Raw genomic sequence first — 14387 nt, forward strand, 5'->3', positions numbered from 1 at the left:
GTAACTTATACTTTATGGCCTTGTGACTGTAAGTTTCTACCCCAAATAAATATCCTTTTTTTTTTTTTAAGATAAATAGATGACAAAAAATGTTACATTAAAAAAATATATAAGAAGTTCCCATATACCCCATGCCCTACCCCACCCCCACTCCTCCCACGTCAAAAACCTCTTTCATCATTGTGGCACATTCATTGCATTTGGTGAACACATTTTGGAGCACTGCTGCACTGCATGGATTATAGTTTACATTGTAGTTTACACTCTCCCCCAGTACATTCAGTGGGTTGTGGCAGGATATGTGATGTCCAGCATCTGTCCCTGCAGTATCATTTAGGACAACTCCAAGTCCTGAAAATGCCCCCACATCACATCTCTTCTTCCCTCTCCATGTCCTCAGCAACTCCCGTGGCCACTGTCTCCACATCAATGATTCAATTTCTTCCATTGCTAGAGTCACAATAGTTCTATAATAGAATACCATAAGTTCACTCTAATCCATATTTTATGCCTCCATCCTGTGGACCCTGGGATGATGATGTCCACTCCACCTCCAATTTGAGAGAGGGCTTAGATTCCACACGGTTGATGGATGTGATTCTCCTCCTTGCAGTTGCAGGCACTCTCGATTCCCTGGTGTGGTGGTTGACCATCTTCACCTCCCTGTTAGCTGACCTGGGTAAATCCAATGAACCGGAGAGTAGGTGTAGCAACTCTGCAGAGGCTCAGGGCCGAGCTGGCACATGGGCAGTCCAGAGATTCAAGTCTCCTGAGTATACACCAACCCCAGCGCCAACCACAGGGTCAGTAAAAGTGATGGAAGAGGCATGTGTAGAGAGGTCACATCCGAGTCCACCTTCATCACATTCGGGAGCACAAATTCCAAAGTAGGGCCCATTGACAAGGCCCTGAACTCCAGAGCTATCTACCCCAAATAAATGTCTTTATAAATGCCAACAGACTTCTGGTACTTTGCATCAGCATCCCTTTGGCTGACTAATACACATGGCAAAATCTAAAAATTGGCAAAGGAGGTAAGATACTCAATACCACTATTATAAGAACAATCAGTTTCTATCTTCCAGTCTTCCTTCTGTTGCATGAGGAATGGAAGAAGTGAATAGAGAATTGTTCTGTCTGGGTCAGCCATGAAATCTTTAAGAAGATATAGGTATAATCCCTATTCTTTCAGGGAATTATTTTATACATGTGTTTTATGTTTTTAAACTTCAAAAACAAAAATAATATTTCACCTTGTGAATATTTTGAAATAAGGTTTCTTGACTCTCTGTGATGAACCCTTCAGGCAATTCAACTTTTTATATAGAGTCATCATCAAAACTCCCTGTGACATGAGGTCTATCCCATGGTTACAAAGTGGCTTCCTCCTGTGTTGAAGGTGAGAATGGTTCTTTGTTCTTTCAAGATCTCAAATCTCTCATTTAAAGCCACCCTCTGTGTTTCCTAACACTATTTATGTCCAATTATAAGGGCACACCTTTAGGAACTTTATATCAGATTGCTCCCATTTTGCCAAGAATGAACATACAACAATACAAATTACTTGTGGTTTCTGATTACTGGGCACTGCACTGCTCCAGGATTGTCAGTGAATTCAGTTAAAATTGCTCCATTCCTCGGAAAAAAAATAGTTGGCTGATCAGACTTTAAATGAAGATCTGTCTTCAACAACAACAAAAAATTCCTCCATTTGTGGTAGAAGTTCGCCTTTGACAAGTTCTCTTTGCTACATTGTCTAGTGGTTGTTCTGTGTTCAGCTGGGCCTGAACCTTCAGGCCTCCCCTGAAAAGCTGCCTGAAGAGTGTCTTTCTGATGGCTTAATTTATTTCCACTCCTGGTAAAATTGACTGGAATGTTATTTTTTCTGTTTAACTGGTTAGGTCTCTTGTCATTTAGTAATGGTCAATTCATAGGAGTAATTCCTTTTCGAATTCTAGTCGCTTTTCTAGTTGTAAGGCCAGCAATAACTCCATTAGGATGTTTCTTTCCAGGCATTCCTGTGCCTCCACGGCTCAGAATATTCTTACCAAAACCAGAAATCTGTTGGATTCCCATGGTATTCTCACCCTGAATTGCCAGCTACCACTTTGCTGGAGTATTCTGTTTAGAATTTTCTGGGAAACTTCTGTATCTTGCCTTCCTTTCCATTCAATTTGATGAAGTCATCAAAAGACCTAGTGATTTTGTCGAGGTTTTCATTGCTGAGGGTTTTCAGTGTCAGCACTGGAAACCCACAGTGGTTCCTGCCCACTGGTCCCAAACCAGTTCATGACTAGAGACCGCACACTGGAGCAGTCAGTGGGGAAGGCCTGAACCTGAGGCCTGCCACCTCCCACTCGCACAAACAGGCGAGCTGCATTAGAAATTTTGCATTTCTAAAGAATGATTAGATGCCATCTTCTTAATCCTGTAAAATTTTATTAGACTGGTGGTACCTGGAGCATAAAATCTCAGTAATGTTCTTTTTAGAAGCCGACTCCCCATAGAAGTCTCAGTGCCATTGGCTGGTTGTCTTGGTTTAAGCTCTAGTGACTTCAGAACCAGAGGAACCTGTTTTCCATGGCATTATTCACAAAGACCAGTCTGTCTTGCAGTTTTGTAAAAGCTAACGTTCAAAATGCCTGCCAGGATTTTGTAACTGAGGTTCATATTTCTGATAATGTGTGATTTTGAGTATTTCTTTTTTTTTTAAGATTTATTTTTTTAAAAGATTTTATTTATTTCTCTCCCCTTCCCTGCCCCCCCCAGTTGTCTGTTCTCTGTGTCCATTTGCTGCATGTTCTTTTTGTCCACTTCTGTTGTTGTCAGCGGCACGGGAATCTGTGTTTCTTTTTGTTGCGTCATCTTGCTGCGTCAGCTCTCTGTGTGCGTGGCGCCATTCCTGGGCAGGCTGCACTTTCTTTCGCGCTGGGTGGCTCTCCTTACGGGGTGCACTCCTTGCGCGTGGGGCTCCCCTACGTGGGGGACACCCCTGTGTGGCAGGGCACTCCTTGCGTGCATCAGCACTGTGCATGGGCCAGCTCCACACAGGTCAAGGAGACCCGGAGCTTGAACTGCGGACCTCCCATGTGGTAGACGGACGCCCTAACCATTGGGCCAAGTCTGTTTTCCTTATTTATTTTTCAAAATTTATTTCCCTCTCCTTCCCCAACTTCCTCCCCCCAGTTGTCTGTTCTCTGTGTCCATTCACTGTGTGTTCTTCTGTGTCTGCTTATATTCTTGTCAGCGGCACCTGAAATCTATGTCTCTTTTTGTTGCGTCATCTTGCTGCGTCAGCTCTCCGTGTGTGCGGCGCCACTCCTGGGCAGGCTGCACTTTTTTCGCGCTGGGCAGTTCTCCTTATGGGGCACACTCCTTGTGCATGGGGTTTCCCTACGCGGGGGACACCCCTGGGTGGCACAGCACTTCTTGCATGCATCAGCACTGCACATGGGCCAGCTCATCACATGGGTCAGGAGGTCCTGGGTTTGAACCCTGGACCTCCCATGTGGTAGGCGGACGCTCTATCCGTTAAGCCAAATCTGCTTCCTGATTTTGACTATTTCTGATGCTTTTCCAAAAGAATGTTAGTTTCTTAAAGGCAGGAATTCCATTTTTAAAATGTATTCTGAAAAGAGAGTTCCAAAAGAGAGTGAAAAGTTCCTTTCAACTTTTTTTCTTACACTACATTTTGAAAACATATGGAATGTATTTAACATTACGGTGGCATTTGTGAGCATACAAATAGAGCTTGAGTCATATTTATCATGTTTCCTTTCCAAGGCTATTCCCAAACCAATATATCATTTTTTCCCATCTCTTAATAATAGTACTCATTAAGGAATAACTTCATGAAAATTGGTCCAATCAAATCTTCTTCAACTTTGGCCAGTGTATCTGTTTCTATGGCTTTTCTAACAAATTACCACAAATTTAGTGGCTTATAACAACACAAATTTATTTTCTTCCATTTCTGGAGGTCAGAGTTCGAAATCAGTTTCACTGCGCTAAAGTCAAGGTGTCAACAGGGCTAGTTCCTTCTGGAGGCTCTAGAGATTTCATTTCCTTGCCTTTTACAGCTTCTAGAGGACTCCTACATTTCCTGGCTTGCATCTTCCTCGAATCACTCCAATCACCCTTCCCATGTCACACTTCCTGCCTCCCACTCTTCTGAGGCCCTTGTGATTACATCAGGCTTTCCTGGGTAATCTCCCATCTCAAGCTCCTTAATTTAATCACATCCGCAAAGTCCCTGTTACCATGTGAGGTAACGTTCATAGATTCTGGGGATTAGGATGTGACTATCTTTAGAGGGCCAATGTTCAGCCTGGCAGAGCCACTTTCGTATGGTGCTGTCTGTGACCCTGTCATTGAGTGTGACTGGACGCGGGGCTGGCCTAGGGCCTGGCCTTGGGGGCCCCTCAAATTGTGCTAAAGACCGTGAGGAATGCTTTGGTTTTTAAACAACTCCAGTTTTATGTTTTTCCTGTTAATATGGCCTGGAAATATTATGGCTTTTCCTTGCTGTCCTTTTTTTTAAAAATAAAGATTTTTATTTATTTATTTCTCCCTTATTGTTTGTTCTCACTGTCTGCTCTCTGTGTCTTTTCTTTGCGTGCTATTCTTTTTTTAGGAGGCACCAGGAACTGAACCTGGGATCTCCCATGTGGGAGGGATGTGCCAATTACTTGCACAACCTCCTCACCCTGTTTGTTGTGTCTCATTGTGTTTTCCTCATTGTGTCTTTTCGTTGCATCATCTCACTGCATCATCTCGTTGCATTAGCGCACCACACCAGCCTGTTGCATCAGCTTGCTGTCTTTTTTCCCTCTCCCTCCTCTTCCCCTCCCCCACCCTGGTGTTTTTGCTGTTTGCGTCCATTCTCTGTGTTATCTTCTGTATCTGTTTCTCTTTTGTCTTCTCTTCTCGCTTTTCTCCTCTAGGATTCACCGGGATTCGATCCTGGGGACCTCTGATGTAGAGAGAGGTTCCCTGTCAATTGTGCCTCCTCAGTTCCTGGTCTCTGCTACGTTTCACCTTGACTCTCCCCTTCATCTCTCTTTTGTTGCATCACCATCTTGCTGCGTGACCCACTTGTGCAGGGACTGGCTCACTGAGTGGGCACTCAGCTGCACATGCACTTGGTTCGCCACGCAGGCACTGGGCTCATCATGCGGGCACTGGCTTGCTACGTGGGTACTCACCTCACTATGTGAGCACTCATGCGGGCACTCAGCTCACCACATGGGCACTTGGCTCGCCATGCAGGCACTTGGCTCACCACATGGGCACGCTTTCTCTTCTTCTTTTCACCAGGAGGCCCCAGGGATCAAACCCGGGTCCTCCCTTATGGAATGGCGGAAGCCCTATCACTAAGCCACATCTGCTTCCCAGCTTCCTGTCTTGCTCTTCTTCTTTAGGAGGCAACGGGAACTGAGTTTGGGACCTCCCATGTGGTAGGAGGGCACCCAACTGCTTGAGCCACATCTGCGTCCCTCCTTGCTATCCTTATGAGGTGTCTTATATTAGCACCTGGGCTCTCTAATCAGATCAATGGGGGTTCAGATCTTGGCTCTCCTGCTTGCTTAGCTTTAACCACACCAAATCTGTTTCCTTATTCATAAAATGGGGAATGACTACGTGGCCCTCAGGTAGTGTGTCACACAGCAAATAAAGTCGCAGCACTTGGATTTGAACGCAGGAATTGTGTCTCTGGGACCTTTTCCCATAAAGTGCCTCTCTTTGTGGAACTCAGGAAAGGGGGGAGAGGTCTCTGTCCTGTCCCAGTGACTGAAACAAACTAGATTTCAAAACGACTGGGGAGAAGAAGGCCAAGGATGTTCCCTGGGTGTCTGCTTGGGGAATTGGGTGGGCGATGGGGCTACTTGCTGAGAGGACAGAGCAAGAGGAGCTTCTTTAGGGGACTAGGAGTGGCTCCATTTCAAACATGCCTTTAAGACATGCAAAGATGTCCACAAGAGCCCTGGGACTGAGTCCTCCTATCATAGCAACAGAGGAGAGGGCCTGGCCCAGGGCTCTGCAGTCTCCAAAGCAGCCGCGTTAACCATCTTTTTCCCTGGAAAAGTTCCTCACTAAGTACCAGTGTATCGTCAGCCTTAGTTCCTTTTATTTAATTTTAAGATTGAATTGAACTATTTGGATCTTATTTTTTATTTCTATTTATCTATATTTTTATTTCTACAAAACCAATTGTTATTTTGGTTATCTATTGTTGTAGATACTTAAAAAAAATGCCCTCTCTAGCAGTTTAATATTGTTTATGAATTCCAAAAATAGATATTGGACTATGTTTGTGAACTGGTCTTTTCCCCTGGGCATATTAGATTATATTGGATTCAGAGGTTTCACTTTTACTTGATTAAATAATGATTAAGGCTTTGTTTGGGCCACATTAGTAGGATGTTGGGTCCCTGCCCCCTTGGTGGATGGGGACTTACAGAAAAACTGCACTACAGAGAAGGGGGTTGGAGTTTTGAGCTTGAGCCCAGGAATTAAACACACAGAGAAGCAGATGTGGCAGAAGCCCTGGGAAGAGAAAGGAGCCATTCACCTGGCCATTCAGCTGGCCCTGTGGAGAGAGCAGAGCAGCTGAGCCCAGAGAGAAATGAGCCCCAGGAAAAGAGGAACCCAGGAAGCCCAAACCCTTGCAGACATCGGCAGCCATCTTGCTCCAACACGTGGCAACAGACTTTGGTGAAGGAAGTAACTTAGTTTTAATGGCCTGGTAACTGTAAGCTTCTACCCCAAATAAAAACCCTTTATAAAAGCCAACATATTTCTGGTATTTTGCATCAGCACTCCTTTGGCTGACTAATACACCCTACTCTCCCCTTTTTTATCCTCACAATTCTGCCCGGTGGTCAGGCTTCAGTGGACGTAGCTTGTTTCTACTCTACATGGCATCAGCTGGAAGGCTTGAGCAGCTGGGTGCTGGCTGTGATAGCTGAATTTGGGTCATAAACCTGAGGCCTCAGTTTCCACTCTTGGCTGGGTTCCTTGGTTCTTCACATGGCCTCTCAGTTTCGCTACCTTGGATTTCCACCCAGCATGGTGGTTTTAGGGTAGTCAGGCTACTTACGTGTTGCTGGCCTCCTCCAGAATACAAAAGCAGAAGTTGCTAGGCCTTTTTCAGTCTCAGGCCCAAAATGGCAGTGTAACTTTTGCCACATGCTAATGGCTATAGTAGGTTACAGAGCCAAGCCCATTATTAAGGAAAGAGGATTTCACAAAGCTTTGAAAACCTGGAGGTGGCCAGAGGCTACCATTCTAGGGGTGGAGGAATTTGCTTTAAATAGGATTTGACAAACCTCAGGTGAGTGTGCTATAAGATGGCTATCGATAGAATTAAGTGTAAAAGTAGTAGGAAATAGTGGGCTAATATCTCCAACACAATATTAAATAGTAATGGAGACAGTGGATATTGTAGTGTCTTGTTCCTAACTTTAGCAGGAAAGCTTCTAGAGCAGTGATTCTGGAACTTGGGGTGGTTTTGCTCTTCTGGGGAACATTTGACAGTGTCTAAAAACATTTTTGGTTTTGAGGAAAGTTGCATCAAGTGAGTAAAGGTCAAGGATGCTGCTAAATATCCTACAACACATAGGACATCCCCAGGGCAAAAAATTATCCAGCCCAAACTGTCAGTAGTGTCAAGGTTGAGAAGCCAGTTCTAGAATTTTCTCATTGAATAAAATGCTGGCTTTTGGACTGAAGTGTCCATGTGTGTTTGTGTGTATTTATGTGATAGTGCCTGGACTATTTTCAGTAGAAGGGCCTGCCTGATCCAGCACCACAAAGAAAAACATGTCTCTCAGTGAGAAGGTGCTTTATTGCAAGTCCACAGGCAAGGTATTAGGGGAATCCCCAAACCAGCTCAAAGTGAAATGGGAGCTAGGGATTTTATAGGCAAAAAGAGGTGGGGTAGGGGTTGAGGATCAAATGATGACAGTTGATGTATTCGTGCCTGTGGGTGATAACACTGGATTTTTAAAGGGTCTCCTGAGGAGGATGAGGGCAAATTTCTCAGTCCTGTGTTATCTCAAGCATACCAAACTCTTGCTTGTTGTAAGTGGATACTGCAGTATTACACCTCAAGGATATCAGGCTTTTTGTTTCTGAGAGTTACAGCTTTACTGAGTTATAAGGTGTTCCTGATACCATTTTGAGGTTTGCTTTGAGATGTTATCTTATTCCTCTAAGCAGAACTGGGGAGGTCTGGTTATTGTCCTTCTAGGAACTAAGAACAAAAGGAGTATTAGATTAATAGAAAACCAGTTCAACTAGATCTGAGGGAGGTAGAATTTTTCAGAGCTGCTTTAGAAAAGAAATTATTAATATGCACATTTTCCAGCTATTAATATCATGCATATGTTTTAAATCATGTTAAGGTATTGCCTGATAGCTATCTCTTATTATGTTTTTGTTTACTATTATCAAAGTTTTGTGTGTTTTTTTTTTAAATAGGAGAGGATGCTTAATTTTGTTAAATGCCTTTTCTGCATCTATGGAGAGTATCCTATGATTTTTTTTTCCTTTGGTTTAATTAATATGATGGAGTCTATTAATGCATTTCCTAATATTGAACCATTTTGCTTTCCTTTGATAAATCCCGCTTAATCATCTTGTATTTTATTTTAAAAATATTTTTTTGATCTTTAAAAATGTTTATTTTGTATTTTTTGTGCTTTTTAGAATGCATTTTTGTATTCTTTTTTTTTTTGGAGGTTCCAGGGCCTGGGATTGAACCTGGGACCTTGTATGTGGGAAGCTGATGTTCAACCACTGAGACACACTGATCCCCCATTTTTGTATTTTATCTAATCATTTTATCTAATAATTTAGCATCAATACTCCTAAGCAAGATTAGTCTGTACTTTTTGGTGTAAACTTAGATTTTGGAGTAAAATTCTTTATAATAAGATTTGGTAGTTTTCCATCTTTTTCTATGCTCTGAAATAATTTAAGTAGCATTGGGATTAGGTTTCAAATAATTGCCCAGTGGAGATGATTTTTTTTCCTGGTGGCTTCCTTTATAATTTTCTCTATTTCTTCTGTAGAAATTGGTCTGTTTCTATCTTCCAGGGTTAATTTTGGGTAAATTACATTTAGAAAATTGTTCATCTACATTTTCAAATGTATTTGCACAGAGATTGCAAAGTAGTCTCTTAAGATTTGTTAAATTTCCTCTATTGATGGTTATTTTTCCCTTTGTCATTTCTAATTTTGTGTATTTGTGCTTTCTCCTTTAAAAAGTTTTAGCTAGTGGTTTGTCTGTTAGTGATATTTGATTTCAAGGAATCATTTTTTGGATTAATTTATTCTACCCCTTTTTCTGTTTACAACCTTTATTTTTATGATTTCCTTCTTTCTGCTTTCTTTTGGTTTACTTCTATTTTCTAGAATTTTCACTTTTTAATTCGTTTATTTTCATATTCATTGACAAAGGCAGTTAACACTATTAATTTTTCTCTCATAACTGCTTTACTGCCTTTCATATTTTTTATGTATTTATGTATTTATTTTTAAGATTTAATATTTATTTCTCTCCCCTTCACCCCCACCCTGGTTGTCTGTTCTCTGTATCTATTTGCTGTGTCTTCTTTGTCTGCTTCTGTTGTTGTCAGTGGCACGGGAATCTGTGTTTCTTTTTGTTGCGTCATCTTGTTGTGTCAGCTCTCTGTGTGGGCGGTGCCATTCTTAGGCAGGCTGCACTTTCTTTTGCGCTGGGCGGCTCTCCTTACGGGGTGCACTTCTTGCGCGTGGGCTCCCCTACATGGGGGACACCCTGCGTGGCACAGCACTCCTTGCGAGCATCAGCACTGCGCATGGGCCAGCTCCACACGGGTCAGGGAGGCCCAGGGCCTAACCACTGGGCCAAGTCCGCTTCCCTTATGTATTTATTTTGATACAGACTATGGGCAGGGCCTGTTTGTCTCTTCGTAGATAATCTAAGCTGTGTGTGTCAGATGGTGAGAGCTGCAGCCCTGCCCTTGGTAACCATGGCAACAACTCCAGTCCCAGAAGAACAACTAAACAATGTAATGCAAACCAAATGTGTTAAAAGCTTACATGGAATGTATGAAGTTCATGCTAAAAGCTAACCTAGAATGTGGGGCTTGTGTGTTAATTCAAACTTATTGAGCACTGAAACAAAGGACCATTTAACTCTTTATTTGTATAAAAGGAACTCAAAACTCTTATTTGGGGCTCGGATTTTGAACAGAAACCTCCTGAGCCAGCTGGTTGTAAATAAATTCTCTTTTTCTTCCCAGAATTATTACTGAGTCCTGACCTTTCCATACGCAAATAATTGAATCTCTCTCAACGTCTACAACAATTTATATACTAATGTGACCACATTTTAGTTATTTTCTAGAAATTTTGCATTTTATATTGTATTTCCACTTTGACCTATGAGTTACTTAATAACATATTTTAAAATTTCCTGGTGAAAGGGTAGTTTTAAAAATTGTCTTATTAATTTCTAGTTTAGAAATTAAGAAAATGTTGTTCAGGGAAGCAGACTTGGCCCAATGGATAGGGTGTCCGCCTACCACATGAGAGGTCTGTGGTTAAAACCCTGGGCCTCCTTGACCTGTGTGGAGCTGGCCCATGCACACTGCTGATGTGCATAAGGAGTGCCGTGCCACACGGAGAGCTGACACAACAAGATGATGCAACAAAAAGAAACAGATTTCCAGTGCCGCTGATAAGGATAGAAGCAGTCACAGAAGAACATACAACGAATGGACACAGAGCAGACAACTGGGGGGGGGAAGGGGAGAGAAATAAATAAAAAGTAAATTAAAAAAAAAAAGTTGTTCATATTATTTTATTCATTCATTTAAGTAACTTTTAAGTGTTCTTTAATTTCAAACTTTTCTCTCTGATTTTAGGTTTACTTTGTGCTAGAGACTCTGCTGGGTACTTCACATTTAAATTTTTATGAGAACTCCAAGAGGTACTATTATAAACCCAATGAGCCCCAAACTGAAGGTTAGAGAAACTAAGTAAGGTTATCATTATCTAGCAAGTGGTGGGGTTCAGATCTGATTCTAAAGCTAATATTTTCAATGTGGAGGGAAAAGTACCAGAAAAGTCTTGGATTACAATCTGTTTCTGGCTTGGGATGCCAGGCAGACTGTGACATTATTAACCAAGATATATTTGAAACATAGGAAGGAGGATTTGGGAGTTGTAAATTGGGGAAGTGGAATTATAATCTGGTTTTAGATATTACATTTGATTTGCTGGAGGGATTTCCAGGTAGAGTAGTACAGCAAGCTGTTGCATCAATAAATGTGTTGCCTGTGAATCTAACCAAAGTGATATATCAAAGTTTTTATTTCCAAAATTAAAGTATGTAAATTCTTTGGAATGATTTGTGAAATTATTTTCAGCCAGCATTTAAGACAGGGTAATTTTTGAATGTGGAATATATATACATACACAATTATTTATTTATTTATTTTGGCAAAGGGAAGGTTTCCCCATAGATATCTTCTCCCCTTAAAAAATATCCTATCATCTGCCAAACTCATTAAGCCAGTCATTCAACATAAACCCGCTTTCTAGAAGCAAAGAAGCAGATTCAGTTCTTAACAGCAAAGATTTAGAATTATAGTAAGAGTTGTACTAATTTACTCATTTTTGTTCAATACAAAACAAACACAAGAAACCCTTCATGGGAAGCGGATGTGGCTCAAGCAATTGGGCTCCCGTCTACCATTTAGAAGGTTCAGGGTTCAATGCCCAGGGCCTTCTGGTGAAGGCAAGCTGGCCCATGTGGCAAGTTCGCCCACGTGGAGTGCTGGCCTGTGCAGAGTACTGCCCCAGCAGGAGTGCTGGCCCACACAGAGAGCTGGCGCAACAAGATGATGCAACAAAAAGAGACACAGAGAAGAGATAATAACAGACACAGCAGATCAGGGAGTTGAGGTGGTGCAAGAGAATGATCGCCTCTCTTCCACTCCGGAAGATCCCAGGATCGGTTCCCAGAGCCGCCTAATGAGAATACAAGCAGACACAGAAGAACACAAAGCGAATGGACACAGAGCAGACAATGGGGGGAGGGGTGTGTGTGTGTATGAAATAAATATTTTTTAAAAAAAGAAACCCTTCACATTTTACCATTGCACATGAAAATTTTCCTTTTGAAAAGAAACTAGAGGACTTTGGGAAATATGGCCCAAAGAATGTTGTTGCTAGGAAAACTCCTAAATTTTCTTTAAAATACATATGAAACAACTTTCTCTGTCAGCACAATAAGTATCACAATATGAGCTTAAACCAGATTTTCGTAGAAATTTTTACTGTCCTCCCTAGTAATGGCTGAGGATTATAAATTCTTACTGATACTTTTTTTAAAGGTCTGTATCTTTTAGAGATAATTATATCTTTGAGATATTGACAGATGTTACAATTTGACTTCTTGGATATGAGTATAGATGAAATAAGAATGGCCAAGGTTGATGAGTTTTGTAGTTGGGTGACAGGACTATTGTAACCAATTGTTAAGAATTAACATTTCATTATATATATGTTTCTTTTTCTCACTTTTTTGACTATTATGAATAGCCAAAAGTTAATACCTGAAATGACTGTAACTTGCTGGACTAGAATCCAGATGCCTTGATCTTTGATAATGATTGAAGAACTATATAACCTTTATTTTGTGATTGTAAAAATCTTGTGACTGGCCTGTTTGTTCACATCCCCTTCCTGTTTTACAACCTGGAAGTCTTATGATCACTAGACAGCCCCCTAATGTTTATTATTATATTATTTTTTTATCTCTCCCCTTCCCCTCACCCCCATTGTCTGCTCTCTGTGTCCATTCGCTGTGTGTTCTTCTGTGTCCACTTGCATTCTTGTCATGCAGCACTTGGAGTCTGTATATCTTTTTGTTGCGTCATCTTGCTGCGTCAGCTCTCCATGTGTGCGGCAACACTCCTCGGCGGGCTGCACTTTTGCGTGGGTCAGATCTCCTTGTGGGGTGCATTCCTTGCACATGGGGCACCCCTACACAGGGGGCACCCCTATGTGGCATGCCACTATGTGCATGGGCCAACTCACCACACGGGCCAGGAGGCCCTGGGTACTGAACCCTGAAACCTCCTATATGGTAGGCGTATGCTCTATCAGTTGAGCCACAACTGCTTCCCCCCCAAAGTTTTTTTTTAAAGATTTATTTTTTATTTATTTCTCTCCCCTTCCCTGCCCCACCCCCAGTTGTCTGCTCTCTGTGTCCATTCGCTGTGTGTTCTTTTGTGTCCGCTTGTGTCAGCGGCATCTGGAATCTGTGTCTCATTTTGTTGCATCATCTTGCTGCATCAGGTCTCCACGTGTGCTGCACCACTCCTGGGCAGGCTGTTTTTTTTTCACACTGGGTGGCTTTCCTTACGGGGTGCACTCCTTGTGCGTGGGGCTCCCCTACACGGGGGACACTCCTGTGTGGCATGGCACTCCTTGTGCGCATCAGCACTGTGCGTGGGCCTGCTCATCACATGGGTCAGGAGGCCCTGGGTTTGAACCGCGGACCTCCCATGTGGTAGGCGGATGCCCTATCTATTGGGCCAAATCCACTTCCCCCCTAATGTTTGTTAATGAAGGAACCTGAGTCAGCCCAGAACTAACCCACCCCAATTCCTAAACTATCTTACTAGGCAAAGCTCAATGTCTTAGTTTGCTAAATGCTGCCAGAGCAATGTACTAGAAATGTGTTGGCTTTTGTAATAGGAATTCATTAGGTTTAAAGCTCACAGTTTGAGGCCATGAAAGTGTCCAAATCAAGGCATCATCAAGAGATGCTCTCTCACCGAGTTGCAACTGTGGGCGATCAGGCTCATGGCAGGGCACAAAGCAGTTCTGCTCATCTCTCCTGTCTCCTCCAGAACTCATTGCCTGCAGCTTCCTCATTCTGTGGGCCAAACCTCTCAGCTGTGGGCGATCAGGCACTTGGCAGGGCATAATGGCAGCACTGGTTTGTCTCTCCTTTTTTCCTGTGTGCTGCTTTTAGTCTTCCATTATAAAGGACTCTAGTATGAGGATTAAGACCTACCCTGGGTCCCACAATCTAATCAAAGGCCCCTAACCAAAGCAATCTAATCAAAAGGTAGATCCCTTAACTGAGTCAAACCAAAAGTCCCCACATACAATAGGTTTACATGCACAGGAATTGGCTTAGTCTAAGAACCTAATTTTCTGAGGTCCACAAGTGACTCAAACCAGCACACTAGAACTAACCAAAACTGACCCACCTGACATGTGCAGTAGCTTCTGTGACTAAGCATGTAATCAATCTGTGCATGCTTAATAATTAGATCATCTCTAACTTCATCATCTTAAGCCACTATAATCATTAGCATAAC

The 14387-nt window shown here is 42.3% G+C and overlaps 1 pseudogene; it reads right to left on the reverse strand.

The window, feature by feature from the left end:
- Nucleotides 1-827: 827 nt before the first annotated feature.
- Nucleotides 828-13935, reverse strand: LOC101423776 (UAP56-interacting factor pseudogene; annotated as a pseudogene).
- Between the last annotated feature and the right edge of the window lie 452 nt (nucleotides 13936-14387).

The sequence above is a fragment of the Dasypus novemcinctus genome, chromosome 18 (assembly GCF_030445035.2).
Source record: "Dasypus novemcinctus isolate mDasNov1 chromosome 18, mDasNov1.1.hap2, whole genome shotgun sequence".
Taxonomy (NCBI): Eukaryota; Metazoa; Chordata; class Mammalia; order Cingulata; family Dasypodidae; genus Dasypus; species Dasypus novemcinctus.